This window comes from Nesoenas mayeri (genome assembly GCF_963082525.1).
Source record: "Nesoenas mayeri genome assembly, chromosome: 3".
Lineage (NCBI taxonomy): Eukaryota > Metazoa > Chordata > Aves > Columbiformes > Columbidae > Nesoenas > Nesoenas mayeri.
The window spans coordinates 111633175-111652887 of NC_137544.1; positions in this window are offsets into that span (position 1 = coordinate 111633175).

Sequence of the window (19713 nt, forward strand, 5' to 3'; positions counted from 1 at the left end):
CAGCAAAAGTACAGCTTATTTGTTATCAAGATAATCCTAACAAGGCAAGAATATTTAGAATTTATATGTTAGAAAATAGAAAAAAATACCCATTACATTGGAAAAAATACCCATTGAATTTTCTCCTCCAGGCCCCTATTTTTCTTCAACCTGAGTTACCACATGCCTTTAAAAAAAAACACCAACATCACTTCAGGGAACTTCTTACCATTCTACTTACGAAACTTGTGAAACTTTCTATGGATCTAAAAAAAATAATTTTAAAATGTGTTACAGTGTTCTCATGGACTTTTGTGTTCTCATAGCAGCCATTGTTGTGACTTTGCTGGTTATTCCTAGTCTCCCAAAGACTCAGGTAACTCAGGTTGAGTGCAAAAATGGACCTGGAGGAGAAGATCACAATGGTAATGGTAAATTTTTTTTCTACTTTCTAACACCCAAAAAGTACCCTTAAAATCACTTTAAAAAACCTTGAAATCCGCAGTTTCAAAACCAGACAGGCTGAATTCTCAGCTAGCATCATTAACACCACTGCCTTTGCTAGTTTATAATACGTTGAATCCAAAGAACATGCAAAAGAGGTACTAATACAGCCCCTGCCCCATTGAAACACACAAAACAATTTCAATTTATAGGACAATTTAAGAAATGGTTATAGTACAGAACCTCACACTGTCAATCCTACCCATAGAAAAAAAAAAAACAAACCACTTGAACTCTCTGAAGAAAGTATCTGAATTCAAGACAAATTTTAAGACAAAAGATGCCATAGGGAAAGAAACACCACCACCAAAGAAAACACGATTAGAAGAGCTCCTTAAAGTTCAATAGACAGGGAAACTTATGAGATACTTAGGGGTGAACATTCTGAACATTCCAGTAGAAACAGAGAAACTACACAAAGAAAAAATTACATGCTGCTTTTAAAAGAAAAAAAAAAATACCTTGAGAAAATAGGCAAACTTCCAAATTCATTCCTAGGGAGCAACAACCATCTTCCCTTTTCAGGTCTGACCTACTCCTTGCCTAGGGATCCCTTAAATCGCATTCAAAGACATGTAATCAAGTTTATATGGTAAAGCAATGGGAAAAAAAAAAAAACTGCCCAAGGCCAAAAGGAAGGTCCTATTTGGGGGAAGGTGGCAGGGCAAGGGGGAGAACAAGAGAAGGGACCCTACCTTTCCTGTCAGAAAATTGTTACAAAGTCACACACAGAAAGGCCTACTTCGATTTTTGGTAAATTCTCAGGATCTTTTACCACTTAATAGAAATCAAGCAGAAAAATTATCTTGGAATCTATTATAATCTGAAAGGACATAAATGAAATTACACATGTAATAAACATAGGGAAAAAAAAGGAATTAAATGCCTGTCATTTGTATTATTTTTAAATCACCTTATGCTTCCTTGAACCCCTGAAAAAATTTCCTTGGATTTTCCTCTGACCCCTCAGACCAACACATTGGATAAAAAGGGAAACAAGTGGCTTGACAGAAAATAGTTTATGCCTTATGAGAAACAAAATTTGTCTGCTAAAAGTACTTGGCCTAGTTATCTTCTTGTGGAATCCAAGAGTTCACTCCAAAAAAATTGTGAAAACACTTGGCATTCATATCTTCCAATTAAGTAGAAGAAAAGTTACCTAGCTAGTCTTAGAGGAAGATTTATGCAGTTTGTTTCCACATTGCCACGAGGTATTATTGATATTTCTGCTTATTTTAAGTCTGAAGGTCTGTTTCAAAAATAAACAGAATTTGTTTGCTCCATTGTTGCCATGATGTATAAGACTGACGAACACCTTGCAACATACAGTCTGATTAATTTTAGACAAAGTTGTATTGGGCTAAATATTAATAGTTCTAAAATAGTCTTCCTAAATATGGAGTGCCTGCAGCATCATAACCTTAAGGTATACCAGTGTGCCCAAGAAAGCACAGTGGGAATCTGGCTCCAGCTACATCAAGCGCTGATGACGGGCTCAATGTGTCGGCACTGCCGATGCAAGGTACCTTGGTTGGCCACATCAAGTCCAGCTCAGGAACATCTCCATCCAGCTCTTGAGCACCAAGTGCTACCACAGCTCCCAGCAGGACTAAAACCACGCAAAGGCTGCCCAGCTCCACCTTCCACAGTAGAGCAGAAAATCTCCTCCTGTGGTTTTAAACCTCAGTTGATGTATCTGAGGATGGCGGTTCAGAAGTTAACTATGAACTGCTGCGTGCTCACAGAGACTTCATGATCCCCGACATCAGAAGAATAGGCACATTAAAAAAGTGTCACAGTGGTCCCTCAAAAACAACAGACACAAATTCACAGATATGAGGGCAGTCGATCTCTCTGCCCTGCTGGTTTTGACAAGGGGTCAGAGTGGTTAGGACAGAGACATCCCTCCCTAGACTCTGTTGTTCTAAATGATGAAGTCAATACAAGGTGAACAACATTCAGTGGCACAGCTGCTTTTTCAGACATTCTCACTCCCTTGCACTTTGTACAGTACCTCACTTTCACTTATGTAATTTACAGGAAAACTGCAGACAAAAAAAAAGCATTCATCCTAAGATACCTCCACAAACCACACTCTCCGAAGAAGCCACTAAGTATTTTTGTTCTGAGAACTTGGTATTCTATTTAAGATAAACATTTGCTTGCATCCTATTTAATGCAGCTGTTTTTATCAACACTTAAAGAGTAAAAAAGTTCTTTTTCCATTATTCCATACCACAAAATATCAAGTCAACTACTGGAACACACTGTTTTGCAAAAGTTTTAAGGTGGTGGTTGGACTGATTTCTTTTCACACAAAGCCTAAGAAAATGATTTGGAAAAGCCCCAAAGATGGCACTGCACTGCAGACTGAGTGGCACAGCACGTTGCACCATCCAACAGCGTACAAAAGCGAGAGAGACTTGATGTGAGAATCACACAACCATCACATTGACAAAAAACAAATAAGATGTTTTTATAGAGGAATGATCTGCTCTTGATTGCTCAGATACATGAGCAACTTTTTTGCATATTATGCATCACACACATCCCAACGTAAATGTAAATGTGATGACAAATTTATTGTTTGGAGAGATGATGCTCTCTGTGATCCTAAGTCTATCCTGAACCACTGCACAGCCACAAGGAACATATACATGCCATGGTCAAAATTTTCTAGCAAGCCCAAAGAAACAAAGAAATTTTCTGTATTTGTCATGTATTCCCTGGCAGTCCAGGGCTACCTTCTGAGTAGCCCAACACTGTCTGGATAACACTGAAGGGGGAATTTCACAGAGAAGAGAAAATGGGTATTTTCTTCTTGTGCAAACACTTGGCGTACTTCCATTACTTTCTGACTCCTACACTTTAAGCTCACAAGAACACACTGAGTACTGGGTTAAGAGGCAAACCTGAGGGTATGCTTATGTAAAAAAGCTTAGTTTGGGTAATATTTCCAGCTCAAAACACTGACGTGTTCAAAGTATTAGTTCTGGTTAGAATATTTAAACAAACTAGATAGGCAAGAAATGAACTGCTTCTATATACTGCAACTGGAAAACAAACCAGCATGTTGCCCTCAAGTACAGGAGAGAGTCATTCAGCTGATTCTACTGGGAAAGTCAAATTTACAAATTTCTCTCACCTATCCAGTAATTGCAGATAATAAATTAATGAAGAATTAAGATTGTGAATACAGAGAAGGTTTTGAAGTCTATTTTGCAAGACAGTAACTTGAAAGTAAATTCCTTTAAAAGCAAACTAAAGGACACAACATGAAAAAACATATTTTTTACCTTAATAAACACTGGATTTTCAAATTCTCTGTTTTTCTGGTTTAGGAGAATAAAGATGACAACAGTTTTTATTTTTATGATTATACACTTGCAGTTTTACACAAAATCAGGTGTCTAATAAATCACTAGGAAAACCCCTCAACAATTAAAATTTAAAAGCTTGTTTTAAAAAGAGACATGCAATCTTATGTAGCAGGCCACTAGGGGAAAAAAAAAAGCTTTTGTTCTCAAATATTTATGCCTTGGATTAATTTTTAAAGTCTTCCATAAATCTTCAACATTGTTCAGATACATAACATAAACATGAAATGTGGAAAAAGTCGACAAGTTAATTTATTGCTGTCTGCAATCAACAATCTATGCTGATCTTCAGAAAAGATAAACTAGAAAACAGATGCTCATTCTGTGGAGGAGATAAAAGCAAATGGGAAACTCTGAAAGTGTTCCAGACATGCAAATGCATACATCATCTGTGCTAAAGACAACACCAGCATTCTCTCTTAAACGAAGCAATATATCAACATGTAAGAACAAGGAAGCATTTTTCTGTCAGCAGAAAACACAGAAAACATTGCCCAGGATGAGTAAGTGACCAAACTAAAACCAAAATGGCAACAAGAATTACACAGTACTTAAAATTTTATTTTCAATGTGCTTGTATGCCACAACATACGCAAGTTGTAATCCAAAGGACATACAGACTGAACAGTTCTGTAACTTGTCTGATTTTCTATGGATTGGTGATCTACAAGCCCAACACTACTACGTCATCCTCATATTTCAAAACCTCCACATTAGATTCCTTACTTTTCTCTCGAGTTTCCCAAATACTGTCTACATTCAGCTCATTCACTTCTTTGTATCCTTGCCCTTAAATTCCCTTTTTCTTCCTCTTCTCTGCCACTACAGGACACTATTGCTGATCCGGAACAAGCAGCTTTCTCAGCCATCAGTGAGTACATATTTAATGATTTCTATCAAAGTCCAAATAAAAAACAACAAGAAAAATCCTTGCGCTCAGGTCACAGCCTTTTCTTGAGCAGCCTGCAGAAGAAGAGTACCAATTTGGATGTCCTTAGATTTCCACGAAACAGAGCTTTTAAGACTTCTGCTTTATTCATGCAATCAGCCAACAAGCTCTAAAAACAAATGCAGGAAGTGACAGGCAGACTGTGATCAGTTGTCTCTTCAGGTAATGAAAGAAAAAACACTGTTCCCTTACTCAGCAGATTTTGCTTACAGGACTGAGGTGATTAAAAAAAAAAAAAAAAGGGAAATAACACTGTTCTGAATGTAAGTGCATCTGTTGTCTATCTGGAAATTATGGCTGCTACTATCAGCTAAGAGTTAACACCATCTCCAGGTAACAATCTGAAGACAGGAAAACTCTTAGCTACATTTCTTGTTAAACAACTCAGGTTGCACACGCAAGTTCATTCTAATATTTCAGCAATGCAGATTAACTAATTTAGACTCTAATTCAATAGAGACAAAGAGAAAGTTTCCATGACCAACATAACTAGTATTTGCTCACTCCAGAAAAGTAATTTTTTCACAAAAAATAGCTTGACAACTATTTTCAGGGGTTTTAAAATTTTATCTTATTTTCTATAAAACTGTATATTATATTCATTAAAAATACCCATCTTTCAAAACTCTGAAAGATCCATAGTTCATAGGGTAGTAACACAGGGTAAATGACTTACTTTCCCCCTCCTGAAGTACATTATCCCATTGCAACTGCCACTGTCTAAAATAAGTACATAAATATGTATTCACATTTCACTTTTGAAAACTAGAGCACTTACAAATTGGCATTAGGACCCTGAATTCCAACAGTTTGTGGTTATGACAAGACTCTACTGCACAGTAAACATGCTACTGGGCAATAAATGCCATTCCCTGCTTCATTTTCAAACAATTTAATATCTTAATCAAAAGGAATGTTATCCAAGCTCTGAGGAAAGACGCATGGATGAGTGATAAGATAATGTATCTCCAAACAAAAAGAACGAAAGGTAATTCATTGTTCCCAGAAAGAAAAGGTAAAAATTGCAATGCACCTCTACCTGGTGAAAGCCATACGCATTTCATGAATGTTTTCTGCACTTTTTCTAAAATGTAGGAGAGAATAAGAACAAAACCTAATTATTAATACAAGGCAGCTGTAATAAAGGTGGTGAAAAAACCCCCACATTTTGGTGCATATGGAAATGCCTTTCCCCAGAGGGATAAAGTTCCTTATACCCCATTTCTGCCATATCCAACCACAATCCTGACTTTGCCGAGCAGATCCACTTTTTCATCACTTCAACTTCATAGTAAAAGCGTGCCCTGGAGCAACAATTCTAAAAGGCACACAATAACTCATTTCATAGCTCTTGCTTAAGTGCAGAAAGTGAATTCTTATGTATTTCTCAAAATCAAAAAGAAGTAGGACATATGAATATGTTTGTCAAGTAAAACCTGGGAGAGGCCCAAGAACACTTGAAGGTGTCAACAGGACTTGGAGGGACAGAAACCTCAACTTTTTCTCCATAGAGAACAGGACAATAGCTGCCATGCTGAGGAAACTGCCTCAGTTCTTGCTGAGCTCATTTCTACTCTCACATTCCCAGGCACCAACTGCAGTTAAACAAAGAAAAAAACTAGAGCTTTTTTTTTTTCTTTAATACTGATTCATCAAGATAGTTGTATCTTTCTGCAGTATGATGAGTGCCTAATTACAATGATTCAAATCTCTTGTCACCTTCAGGCTAGACTACAGATAGCAATGGTTATTAGCCAGAGATGATAATGAAAATGAACTTGACACAGCACGCAATGGTTTGTTAAGCATGATATAATATTAAAAATATCACTCCCCTTTTTAATCTAGCCAGGAGGAGGAAGAAATCACATGATTTTGAGTTCAAAGTTGCTAAATCCCTTCTCCAGCAGAGAAACATGCTTGTCTGATTACATTTTCAGGTTGAATGCATTTGTCACTCTATCACCTTTCTCCACATTTGGTCCTGTTTTGAGTTCTGTTGGCTTCAGACAGTTCATTCTCCTCCTAATTTTGCTGTAATTTCTCAAAAGTTCCATCAGCTTAATACCCGTTTTTCTTCTTGGAAAATGGTTATGTGCAGGCTGGGCCCTCTAGTGCATCTTGATGTTAATGCACTAAATGCCCAGTCCTTTTTCTGTTGTTTTCCTCTACGAAAAAAACTTCTGAAGGAGCACTTACTCTGTCCATGTGCTTTTGGAAGCGGACTATTTTGCCTGTAGAACCTCAAAAGAAGCAGGAATTGACAGAGTGATATCCACTCTAGTTTTACTGTCACTTATTGTCAAGACTCAAGCTCAAGCACTCAGGTGTATGAATGGCACCTTCTGCTAACCTCCTGCAAAAGCAGTATCAAAAGCCCAGCAGGAAACTCGAAGACATGAGGACAGAGAAACAACTTGCTTGCCAGGAGCAGAACTTCAGGACTCAAACTCGCTTAAATACTTCCGATACTGGTCCTTTATGAGGACAGTGATCTGCACTATCCCTTGAGATCAAGACTGCAATGCAGCACATAGACATACACACAAGGCCTAGGTGGGGAAACTGTTAACAGCTTCACATCCTCCAAATATCTTCAGCTTCTGCTTAAGTCAGAGAACAAAACTTCAGCATTTAGAAAACCAGCCTGATACTCCTGTATCACAATTTTTTTGATTCCTCAGGTGCTGTTTCATGACCATTAACATAACTATTCATCTAATCTCAAACCATTTGCTTGCCTTTCACTTTTAGTTTTTGAAAGATAAGGACCTCACTAACATGAAAAACTGGAGATGGTTAAAACACTTTAAATAAAAAGCTGCAATCATATCTAAAGAGATATTTTTATGTCACTTAAAAGATATAGGTTTTTAAAGTAACAAGTGAAATGTTTTTAGAATAGGCAATATTATTTATATAATCAAAGTTTACCTTGACAAAGCTTGCAATACTTCAGGGGACAAACAAATCAGTAACATAAAGAAACTGGCCATGGTACAATTAGTATGAACCATATCAGAAGTATCTGTATTAATTCTCAACACAACATAGGTGTTCACTATGTATGACCTCTAAATTGATAAAATCAAAGATCAACAAACATAGACCTGAAGGTCCTCTATAAGAAAGACTGCTCTTTACACTGATGAATCGTGTCAGCCACAATAATTAACAAAGGAAAAAGAAGCCTAATTGAATAGCAACCCTATGGTATAGGCAAAGCTGTACATTTTGTGACAACTTCTCAGATTACTCAAAATTCAGTGCACCTCTTGGCTGCATCACACCCAACTATGTCTCAAAATAAATTGTTGAAAGATTGTTTTTTTTTTAAATGGATTTTAAACCAGCTTCTGCCAGGAAAGGCCTTCCCAAATTTGGAAGGGAAAATGTCACAGAACATGAGGAAACAGCATACAAGTGACCAAGTTTTCTAATAGACTTGGAGTTACCTCATGAAATCACTACAAGGCAGAAGCATTTTGAAGTTTGCTGTTCTTTCACTGCAAGATTAATTTAACCTCTTTTTAAAACCTTAAAAAAGCATCCATTACCATTCAAGCTGCATATATGATTTGCGATCAACAGGTGTGACAAAACTTGAACAAGCTTTTGAAAAGGATGGGCTTACGTCAAACTGCTTAACATAAGGATGAAACCTGTCCTTGTGGATTTTTAAATAAAACTGAGTTAAATTCATTCCACTGACATTAACCATAATGGAATAATAACTATTTATGCATTCTGTGCATTTGTTATCTGGAAAACAAAACAATTATAGTAATTTTCTGCTATTACAAGCAATTGTCTTTAATTACCTCAATAAATTACTTCATTGTCTGAAAAGACAGGATGTCAGTGTGAATAGCATTCGTTTGGCAGCCCCAAATTACCAACAACCATCAAAATAGTGCATTGCTCTGTCTCTTCCGTTCCCCAAAGGCCGGATCTGAGTTTTCACAGAAGCTTGGCTTTCTACCTCAGTATTGTATAAAAATTAAAAAATATATATAAAAAAGCAAGGAATTGGACAGATTGCTCACGTCCTTTAAGTTTATTCTTTGCATCCTGTGTATCTTCTAATTTTCAATCATTTCATAGTTTGACCCACTCCTTCTAGCAACCAATTTATCATATGACTCCAATTTATACCAAAATTAAATGGCAATATAATGGAAACTATGGTGCTGTGCAAACAACTTATTACTTGACAGTAACTCTGCAGATGGCCATGCAAGGATGCCTGTGCAGCATTAGTCAACCACTGGCAAATTTCTTGCTTTTGCAGGTTTTTGGTTTTTTTTTTTAAAAAAACCAAACAAACAAAAACACACCCACAGCACAAACCACAACAACAAAACCAACAAAAAAAAAAAAAAAGAAGGAAAAAAATTTAAAAAATGAAATATAACAATTACCCACTACCATTATTACTTTGAGTATATTATAGGTCAGCTTTTGCCATAAAAGTCAAACTGATGTCCTTTTGTTATAGTAATACTGCAACCCTTAATTTATACATTTTTACCCTTTTATGTAAACTTAGGAATCAATAACTGGTTGAAGTCTTTCACCGTGTGTTTGTAAATCTGTAATTCCATGTATTCCAAATAATTTATCATTTACAAATTTTGGAGTATGATTTCAACCACAAAGATAATTTTTTTTTTTTTTTAAACAGCTCCTCCAAGGTTTATCACTTAAGGACATTGTTTGAAAATGTATTAATTCTGAGCAACTTTGAAACACCTCTCAAATGGAGTTGTGACTGACTAGTTAGCTGCAACATTTTGCTCTTTCGATTTCCACAGCTGTAAAAGATATGATTAAATTAACTCAGCAAGTTTAATCTTCCACATGGGCAGTCCAAAACAAAACCAGTACATGGCTTCATCTGGCAGAAGCAGAGTTAAGTAATTTATGTATTTCACACAAGCCTTTATTTTTAAAAAGTATTTTTTTAGGGGGTCTCATCACTTTCATCTGTGGATTTCTTTTCCCGAAAATCTTGTCTGAGCTGGGCTTGCTCATACTAAAGTGATAGCTGCCCTTGAATTTCTGAGTGATGCTTCCTTTTCATCCACCTTCATATGTTAAAGGAAACAGCAATATTTTCACCATTACCATTATTCCTTTACTCTTAAGCAGATGGTAAACAGCATAATCTTCACACTAATACATGAAATGCATACCAATTATTATATACATGAGAAAAATAGGCAGAATTTTTATTCTTCTGCTTACTTGCCTCATTCAGCAAACTGCATTATTTCCTTGCATGATAATAACATTTCTTTGATCCTGGCAAAGATATTATTGAAAAATTAAGTTAAAAATAAATATAGAATAACTAACTTACATGGCTTCAATTACAAAATTACATTTACTACAGTTCATCCATGACTAGGGAATTTTAAAATGCACAGCATGCCAGATTCTGAAAAATCAAGCCACAGCACCCTCACAAGTATGCCGATTGTGCAGCTTTATGCAACATCTCCATTCTTGTGTCCTTGAATTCAGAGTGACAACCTCAGCACAGTACATATTTTAAAAGAACACCGATACCAAAATTGGCATTTTTTTTTTTACTGACATTACAGGCGGCATATTTTATAGGCTGCTTTTAAAGGAATGTTCACCTGCTTGCACATTGTGCTTAATTTCGTGATCACCACAGTGAAGTCCAGCTATGCACTAGAATTTAATGTGTTGCACAGTTTTGCCAATCACATTCAGAAAACAAGCATGACAGCAGTGCAGTAGCTTTATCAAATCATGTACTCAACAGGGATACAACTTGATATATTGCAAAGCAGAGAAACAGAAAAAAGCTACTTAGGGAGTTTCCTCATATCACATATAAAAAATTCTACCCAGAAAACTAAACAAAAAAACCTCTTTGCAAAAGAAAAAAAGGTGATAAAGCTAAACATCATCAGTGATAGATGCCAAAGAAGCTAGTTCAGCTAGAGCTTTATGAAATCTAAATATTTAATTTGCCCTTTGATGAAATGTCAAGTAATCAAGTTATTCTGAAATCACATAGTCCCCTGAGCAGTAAGGTCTGCTTACTACCGATTTACTCAAATGAAGCTGCCACCAATGCCACTATTTCATTACTTGTCAGAATTTTGTACTTTGACACAACGATGTCACTGTTACAAGTTTTAAAGTACCAATTTTCCATGGAATGCCACATGAAGAAACCTTTACAGCGAATTGAAACAATAATGAAGTTAATAGCACTCCTAACAGATATGGGACTTTGCCAGAAGTGTCAATGAGCACTCTGAGCCGTCACATTAATTGTCACAAGCTGCGCCGCATTCACTAACATTACATCATTAAGAATTTTGTTTCTATTTGAATATATTAATTTACAAAGGAACTCTTTCAATATCTAAAAATTATCAGCACTTAAAAAAACCCACCTGTCTGCTTTCTCACATGTCATGATGTATATAGACTGTCACAGGAGGTGCCTGTTCTGCTTTGCATGAGAGCCTCACCTTGTACCCTGTAAGATCATGGAAAAGATCCTCCTGGAAGGTACATCAAGGCATAGGGATGACAGGGAAGTGATTAGAGACAGCCAGCATGATTTCACAAAGGGCAAATTGTGCCTGATGAATCTGTTGGCTTTCTACAATAGTGACTGGATTGGTGGAGAAGGGAACAACAACTGATGTCACCTACCTTAACTTCTCTAAGGCCTTTGACATGGTCTTACACATCTTTGCCTCTAAATTGGAGAGATCCTCCAAAAATGCCAAATATTCTTTATGACTGCATTTAGTAAGAGTTTGGTCATTTCTGTCCAAAAATTACAGAGCAAGATGGTGTTATTTCTCCGAAGTGGATCGTATTCCCTTCTAGGAGGTACATTCAAATAGAACATTATATCAGTCTTTATACAACAACAACAACATCTGCAAGATAGTGTCTCATTCACTCAGAAGTTTGGGTGCAACTGCCTGAAACCAGCTACGATGGAAAAACATTCAGCATGGCAGCCTTCAGTGGGAATTGGCTCCCACTAAACGCTATGTGGTATTTCAGAGCCCATGAGAGGCCCTCAGCAGGCAAGGTGGTGTCCACCAGTACTACACTGGAGCTGCCAGCAGGGCCAGCAGATCTTGCAGCAGGGCCGTGATGTTCCGCTAACTTTCAATAGTGAAATATGTTACATTAACTGAGTAAGAACTGAGTCTAGTATTGCAGTTAAACTAATGATACTTAAATGAAATTCCACTAATTTATGTCCCACATGGCTACATTGTACAAATAGGTTAAAGTACACATGCTATACATTTACACCTACACTCATAGTCCTCATAGCCACATGATGAAATACAAAACCATTTATTATGCATCTTAAACCATCTGAAGTATGCTGTTCTTTCAAATTACCTCTGCAGTTTTTAAGTCTTTAAATTACATTCACTCCCCAGTGTGATTTGTCAGGCAAGTCACAATGGTCCAGTTTCACAGGCCCACTATTGTTAAAAAACCTGCTTCTCATTAAACTCTAAGCAGGTATGAAATACCACTATAGTGATATTTTCCTTGACACTACTCTGTCTACATCAGCCAAAACTGCAAACAGGAAAGATGTCAGCTACAGGTGGAAAAAACCCTACTATTTCTCGAAAGACTGTCGATCGTAATTTTCCAACAGAAACATGCCACTTGCCCTGGCTCTGTCAAATACTAAGACACTTAATCATATGGTGAGAAATATATTCATGCTAAAGATTTTCCAGATCTTTTATAAATACCCTTCTGCTCTTTCCCCAGAATCTTGTAAGCTGATGACTCACTTTTGAAATAGCTTTGCTATCAAGTAGGGTATATAGGTTATAAAAACAAAGGTTTAATGAGCACTTTTTTTGAGTTAAGTTCACTAATGGGTTTGCCAAATTAACCAGACCATGATTGTGTAAATGTATCATTAAGCCATATTTTGTATTTGCATATTACCTGTCTCTTAATAGTGTATTAATCCTCTGTTTTGGTGTTTTATTTATTTACAAAGATATTCTAAAATTTTAAGAGAAAAATCACATAGAATGATAAAAACTTCTGTGATAACTTCAGGATCTTATAACTTGCAAATTAGCAATGAAAGAACTGAGATAAGTCTTTGGGAATATATTTGAAGTTTTAATGAAAGAGTCAGATTACAAAAAGCCATAGTGGGAGTCTTATATGAGGAAGCTTTAAAGTCAGTTGCAATGTATTAAAAAACAACATTCAAATAAATTATTTTTCACCGCAGTATGCCAAGTTTTTGGAGATAGAATTAAAATTGGGCTTTCATTTTAGACCAAGTAAAGCATAATATTAGACTATAATACTGCATATACTAGTGAGATCCAAATGCCCACGGTGTTGCAAGAGAACATTTTCCCTCAGGCATTTGAAATTTAATGCTTCTTTAATATTCTCTGTTGGATATTGTTAGAATGGAATTTCAAATATTTCCTGCAATGTGAGTTAAAGATTACTGAATAATGCTGAGGAGCAAAAAAAATTCTGAAGCATACATCTAAAGCTGGCATAGTAGCTTAATGTCCTGTTGTTTCTTGCTTTAGCAAAATTAATTTCTACAGTCTTCAACCATGAATTCAAGCACCACCTGGAGATACAAACCCATAATTTAACTGCAGTGTATTTCTAGCTCCTTTGACTAATACACTGAGGCTAGACCCTGGATGTCAGACAGCTGTAAAAGGAAAAGGCCATTTCATAGCAATACTTTATATTTTCCTAAGTCAGACAGCGGGCAACTTGAAAAACAGTATCTGGCCCATTATTGTAAATAAATGGGATTACCTGTCATGAAATAAATGTATGTGGTTTTGCCTATATTAAAAGTGTATATTCTACTCTATAGTCAAGAGTAACACCTTTCCAATATGACTCAAACTATTCAAAAGGCTTTTATCCAATCAAGATCCAACCTTTCACCATACATGTGTTAATGCATTACCATGGTACTCAGTACAGTTAAGGGTAGAATGGAAATTAAACCTAACAAAAAGGCACAATTGTATCATTCTAGAAACAAACCAAAAAAAAGCCTAACTATAATCATGATTCCCTTTGCTTGATTACTTCATGGAAAAGCCCCCTTCATCTAAAGATGTAGCTACTTTCTTTTCCATCATTTGTGTCCACAATATAATTGGTCACACTCCCGATTTTGTTCCATGGCCATGGTTCCCTTATCATTCACACTGGGCACATACAGACTTACTCCTTGGTTCTGTCCTAGAGGAAACCTGCCAATTCCCCTCAAAACAGCTTGGAACACTGCTTCAGACAGTATGACTACGCAAGTTCAAATGAAGTGATTCCTCAACATCATCCCAGCCAGGCAAGGCCTCATGACACAATCAGAAGTTTTAAACATTGATCCTCAGTCTCAGGCTGTAAGCAAACCATTCTCACAGGTTTCAAGACAACCCTTATCAACACTTTGAATTGAAAAACCAACAAAACATCGTTATGTGTGTTTTGGAGCTGCAGGAAACCCAAAATTATGTAGCATGGGTATGGCCAGTAGACTCCACACAGCTGGATTCATGAGCCTACGCTTAAGAGATGGACAGTTCAGTCTTACAGTGTACAAGCATATGCAGAAATTGAGTACTTGTGTTTGCATGAGCAGAATGATTAAATACAATTGCTTCTTCCTCTCCTCAAGGATCAGTAAAAACACTAAAGAGGGACAGTGCTATAAGCAACACTAAAGACATCCATAGACTCAGCTGCTACATAAAAATTTCAAGGTTTCCAAAAGCCAGCCAGACACCAAAAAGAATCTCTGAAGCAGCAGAAAAACCTCCATATAGGAAATAAAATATTTAGTTTTCTCTTAAGCTTATCATTGATAAATTCACATTTTAAAAAAAATATTTTTCACATATGAATAGTGTCATTTAGATTAAAATTTATCAGTATTTTCATTCTGTAAAGTTTTTACACAATTTACTTTAAAAAGTCAACGTGACAAGACATTCTCCTTCTCCTGATATTTTTATTGATATTGGCGGGGGAGGGAAGAAAATAAATTCGATCTGTGAAAATATAGAAACAAATACAAACGGTTACTGTAAGTCAAGCTGAAATATGTCAAACAACCTGTGTGATCATAACTGATAGAACAACCTTAATAAGAACAGCACTTGTAATCATGTGACAGGTTTGGCATGGAAAAGCATCCGCCAGTCATTCAGACATGGAAAGAATGGATAAAGAAGCAGATGGATTCATCTGCCTGCACTGAGTCTAGAAAAATGCACAGTAATCATTATGGCTTGTAACCTCTCATATCAAAAGTTAGTCCTTGATTATCAGGTTATCATGAACAACTTCAAAAGAAAGTCTTTTATGAGCAAAAGCAAACATTTTCAGTAGAAGCTGTTTTGCCACTTGACTAAATGCTTACTTCATTTTAGAAAACTTGCAGGGACATCAGCTTAATGTTTAAGACTAGTGGGTGGTAGGGATTTGTTTTGTTTGGTTGCGTTTTGTTGTTGTTGTTGGTTTTGGTTTTTTAGTTTTAGTTTGTTTTTTAATTGTTATAATGAATTAACTTAGGATGACATGGTTTGATTTTGCTGAACTGTTACACAGATAATTTCTTCCTTAGAATACCAACCTGCTTCTTCTGACTGGTTTTAAAACACATCAACACTTCTACTAGTTTTTATAAAACAATAGGATACGGAATGAAGAAGCTATTGCACAATACCAAGATAATTTTTAGATGTTCATAAAAAAGCAGATTTTCAATTATTCATATGCTTACCACTAATGCATTAACCTGCTAGTTTTACTGAACAGAAACACATTAAAGCAGAGCAGTACAATCTTCATTCAAATTTCTCAAAAAGAAGCAACGCAATGCATATGCCTTGGAAACCTATCTCATCCACACAACAATTTCATAACACTCGTAAAATCAAATGAACTGAGGAAATGTACCACTTCTTGTGATCAATGCATAGGTGACATTCTTCTTACGGGAACCCCTAATGTAGCATACTTCTTATTGCATTTTAATTGGGAACTCACGTTTCCTAAGGAAATTGCTTTATTACTTTTATACAGTCTGCATGGAAAAAGGTATCTTTAGATGTACTTCAATGCAAGTGTTCAAACAGCTAACTAATTGAACCCATGATGTCCAGATTACAGGCTGTCAGTTTTCACCAGAAACATACATTTAGGTTCTATGTCCTGGAAACCCGTTTAGCGGAACAGACAGACAGCAAATATAGAAAAGCACTATCTGTCATACTCACGCCATTGTCCTATTTGCAAAGGATGCTTTTACTCCTCCCCTCTTTCCATTTCTCATCTCCCAAGGGTTTCCAAAACCCTCTACCACCTCAGTTCACCTACCATGGGAAGAAGCACCTAATTCCCTCAGAAGTTACAAACTACTATCAACTTATTTCACACACTGACATTAGCGGGTAGAAAATCCACATGTTGTCACAAAGTATCTGCTCAACCAAGACAAAGGCAGATTTGTGTTAAGATAAAAATAATTCAGTAAGGCTATTTGTAATAAGTCACAGATGAACTTTACTGAATTTATAGCCAATTTACCAAAGTCTTTGTGTGTGTATGGAGGGTTTTTTGTTTTGTTTTTTTCGTTTGTCGTTTGATGTTTTTGTTTGTTTGACAGGCATTCGCTACCTCCTGTACTTCTAAGAACTGTGAGAAGAAAATCCTCCAATACTGGTTCACAGATGGTAGATGATAATAAATCTCCCAAATCTCTCAACTTTGTCTACAATGGGGTTGCTATTATCAAGCCACTGTGCTCCCACAAGCCCTGGCCAGTGATGCAGCCCTGCAATACCTGAAAAGCAATCCAGGCACCAGCACCCTACAAGGGTCACACCAAGCACCTGAGATCTACCTACGCACAGCCAGCCAACGAGGCCTTCACTGTCACAGTGTCCTCTGGTAAAAGTACAGTAGGTGTTTGTACTATTAACCTACTTTGAAATAAGAAACAAAAAAAGAACACTCAGGTCACAGTTTTTATTAAGATTTGACTCAAAGATTACTCATACATATTACAAGCATGCTATACATCATTTGCGTCTCCTCATAGTCAGTAGGCACATCAGTACAGAATATTTTATGGCATTCTATCTACCTATTAAATCATACTAAAGGTTGTATAAATCAATTGATAAATGATTAATCACCTCTATAATTACATAAAAACCCAACTAAACTATTAAGAAGTAAAAATTATGCCATAAAATAAAATGAAACCGGTTCCATAAAAGATAAAATCTCTCTTTAAGAAAAAAAAAAAAAGTTTCCTGAACCACTGGGGAAAAAAAAAGCAGAGCTATAAACAGAATTTCTAGATACAAAAGTTTCTTCATGCCATTTTGTGCCTGTGCATTATCACATAATTGAAATTCAGAAAGGAACAGTGAAAAAAAAAATCATTTTGGGACATTAGCATTAGGAATTAAAAAATCATGTATAAAAATATACATTCTTAACAAGAATGTGCCTATTTTCCTTTTCTAAAGATTTTAATTGTTCTTGCTTATATGTATATCTTTATCTTTTAAAAACTCTATTACAAATTTCTCACATACTTTTAAAAGTAGCTTTTGATCCTCTTAATCTTATTTCAGTACTTTTAATGCTTTATTTTATTTCTGAAAAATTACTTATTATTATTCCCTTGGATCATAACCCAGAAGAGGCTTCCAAAATTGTTGCAATTCCAATAGTATTTCTGTGATTGAAACCAGCCATTATACAGTTAAATTTCTTCACATAGTCTTAACCTTTAATTATATCACACGGACTTAGCCACAGAAGACATGGTTTTGTATTAAAAATTGTTAAGTAAATACATGAGATAAAATAAAAACTGTACTATACAGGGAGATAACAAAAATATAACTTCACAAATTATTGAAAATTAAATGTAAAAACTTACCTAAAAAATTTCATCAATCTCTACAGATGGCAATGAAGAAAAAGAAAATTCCATCCAAAATACAGTTAAAGAACACAGCCAGCTGTTAACAGAGAATAATTTATTTTAAAATACAAAATTAAAAAAAAAAATTCTGGCAGACTAGTCTTCAAAATTACTAGTTGCCTTGAAAAATAACACTTAATCCCCACAAAATGGAGAATAAAACATCTTGAGTATTAAGTGTGTGCTTTAATTACACCAATTTCCAAGTAATCCAATATCTTTTGAGTGCAAAAGCTGTAAAATGTATTTCAAGAATTAGCCAAGAGCCCAATCCACATGCACACTACATTTGCATTACTTCTTTTGCACATAAAGCACTACACAAAAGACACATACTAGTAAAATGGTCCTTAATGCTTCACCCACGTTAAAAAGTTCCACCAACACCTTATGTTCTAAAACCAAAATATTGGCAACAGAAGTCACAAATTTGGCAAGAAAATTACAAGACAATAATCAACCAGAGAAAATTTGAAGACTATGACAAAGCTGACAGGAAAAGCAGCATTAAATTTAGAATGAAAATATCTAAAACTTTGAAGAGGTGGTAAGACTAATAAATAAGCAAAAATAAGTCAAATACACCACACTTCTTGAAGATAAAAAGCACAGATTTGGACGATTGGGTTGCAGAAACTAAAACACTGTCTATTTCTAGATTCCTACAGTGACAACACTCTGAGGACAGTTGCATGATTTAACAGCATGAGAAACACTAGTAAGAACCAACACTTCCTACACCACCACAAAAGTTTCTATCCAAGTGCAAAGGATATATTCTAAAAACTAACAAACATCAGGAAAAGGAGCTGTAACAACCAGATGGGGAGACAAAAACATCTCTAATTTATTTTCGTACATTTACATTTTGCTTGGATGATAGTAAAGCTTAACAAGTAGAAAAAAAAAAATGAAGCCAAGTAAGAAAGAAACAGTAGAATTGTTAAGCTTTGTTAAGTTTAAAAATTACACCACAATCATAAAAGATGAAACTTTAAGGTATATTTAGTTAAAGCAGCACAAAAGAGAGTGTAGACAGTCTTAAACTAATTTAGCTCTATCGCAGCCTAATTATACTGGAACAGATTTAAAATAAACGGATATATATGTCTTTGACAAACAAAAGCATTGCACATGGCTTTGCACCATATTAACTACAAATTACTTTCAAAACAAGACCTTGTTATCTTCAACAACAAATAATACAAAGAGTGCAAGTTTGGGCAAAAAATGAGTGAGAATTAATACAGAGCTTTACCTACAGAAGAAAGTTTGATTATCTTAACTGAAATCCACTAAACCAATACAATCCGCTATCTCGAAACACACAAATCAGTTTACAGCATGCTAACATTGCCTCAGCTTAAAATTGATAAGGAATCAATTTAAATTGAACTGATTATGCCTAGTGGAAATTAATATATGTAGGTCCACATCAGGTTTTGTGTACATTTACATCTTAAATAACCTTAAAATAGTGTTAATTAAGTCCGTACAACAACTGGATGAGAAAAAGGTTATAAAAACCATCTTAGGACACTCTGGAATAACCTGACTGGAAAACAAGCTCCCTTCTACTTACCAAGCTTCTCTACATTTCACAGTAAGCCAGACCTCAGCTTTGCTTGCAGCTATTTGGTTTTCAAATTCATTCCCAGAAGGGAGTTTAGGTACAATCTTCATTCATATTAAAAAGCGATGGTTATTAAGTAACATAAATCAGTAAAGTTTGACATTTAAAATAAACTAAGTACGACCGTACCTTTTCACCTCTGACACTGCAGTTTTCGGTGCTGCAGAAGGTGTCAGAGATTCAGCTAAAGACTCGTTCAAGCCTCAGAAGTTTTGAGTTGTGGCATGAG